General features: G+C 39.1%; 1 long non-coding RNA gene across 1 annotated transcript in view; it reads right to left on the bottom strand.

The window, feature by feature from the left end:
- Positions 1 to 1,441, bottom strand: part of LOC118478423 — a 4,231-nt gene continuing 2,790 nt past the window's right edge. Inside the window, exon 2 of the long non-coding RNA XR_004859030.1 lies at positions 1 to 585. This is a non-coding gene — a long non-coding RNA (uncharacterized LOC118478423). The remainder of the gene's footprint in view (positions 586 to 1,441) is intronic.

Below are 1,441 nucleotides of genomic sequence, written 5' to 3'. Positions count from 1 at the left end.
TTTCTTTCTTTCTTTCTTTCTTTCTTTCTTTCTTTCTTTCTTTCTTTCTTTCTTTTCTTCTACTATACCTCCGTCTTTACAACCGTTTCAAAACACAACGTCATGTTGTGCACTGTACCCAACTCCTTCCTCGCTGAGCTGTCTCTCGTCGATCATCGGGCAGGTAAGAAATCAGTCTGTGATTCCCCCCCGCAAAACTTTGTAATGTTTGCTGCTTGGGCAGGTAAGAAATCAGTCTGTGATTCCCCCCCGCAAAACTTTGTAATGTTTGCTGCTTGGGCAGGTAAGATATCAGTCTGTGATTCCCCCCAGCAAAACGTTGTATATTTGCTGCTCGTCTCGAGTGCACGTCCTTGAATCTTTGGAACTCACTCTTCTACCAGTGGTTTACACGCCAAGAGATCTAGATCTAGGTAAATAAACCCGGACACTGTCTGGGAGTCCTGTTGTGCAACTGGCTTTTAAATCTCATGTTCCTGCATGATGTTGACATTGATTGTTCTTCGTTCATCAAAGATGTGATAATTTCCCTCTATGTAGTACTCAGCGTGGAAAGATGAACTTGGTCAAGGTTTCTAAGGGAACCTGGAAATAAATGAAAGGATCAGAAAAATAAATGGTCCAATTGTCAAAATGCTAAGAAAAAATATTTTTTAGAAATTTGAAAATAGAGTTATGACCAAGAAATAGAGTTATGGCCAAGAAATAGAGTTATGACTTTTACAAATTACCAAAACTCTGCATCATGCTCAAGTTCAGCTGAGGTTTTTTTTTCTCCCCTGGATGGACCCCGAGGTGACTCAGATCCTTTATTTCTCTGATCCCGTCCTATGTTCTGAGCCCTAGGCTGTGAAACATAAAAGTAATTATAGATATAATATTGTCACTCCACAAAAGAAACAAACAAATGTAATATTTACAGTCGATGAGCACTCGATCGCTTTTTCTGTGAGAAAATTAATGGCAAGGGTCGTTTCGTATCTATTTAAAACGTTTAGTTTTAGTAAGTGTTTTTATCGCACTTGCAACACGATAAGGTCATATATGTGCCGAAGATTCGAGGTGTTACAAGAGAGTAACAGACACAAAAAGAAGGAGGGGAGGACGATAGATGTGTGATAGGAAAGAAGAAGCAAACCACACCAGAGCACCCGCTAACCACCACTATTTAAAACTTCAGTAGAGAAAACACACGAAACGTAAAATTACAACAACAACAACAACAAGAAAAAAAAGAAGTTTTCTCTGACTCCAAGACCTCAAGATCGCATAAACGTAAGGCAGATGTACTTAAATCAGTATTAATGTAACCAAGAACACACGTCCGAAAGCGGGTGTGTGAAACAGACTTGAATAAAAGGGAGAAAAAGAGAAGAGGAGAAAAAAAGAAAGAAAGGAGGAAAACAGAAAGAAAGAAAGAAAGAGAGAGAGAGAGAGAGAG

This window comes from Aplysia californica, unplaced genomic scaffold (genome assembly GCF_000002075.1).
Source record: "Aplysia californica isolate F4 #8 unplaced genomic scaffold, AplCal3.0 scaffold00557, whole genome shotgun sequence".
Classification (NCBI taxonomy): Eukaryota; Metazoa; Mollusca; class Gastropoda; order Aplysiida; family Aplysiidae; genus Aplysia; species Aplysia californica.
The sequence above is the reverse complement of the archived record's forward strand: the minus strand, read 5'-3'. Positions and strand labels throughout refer to the sequence as shown.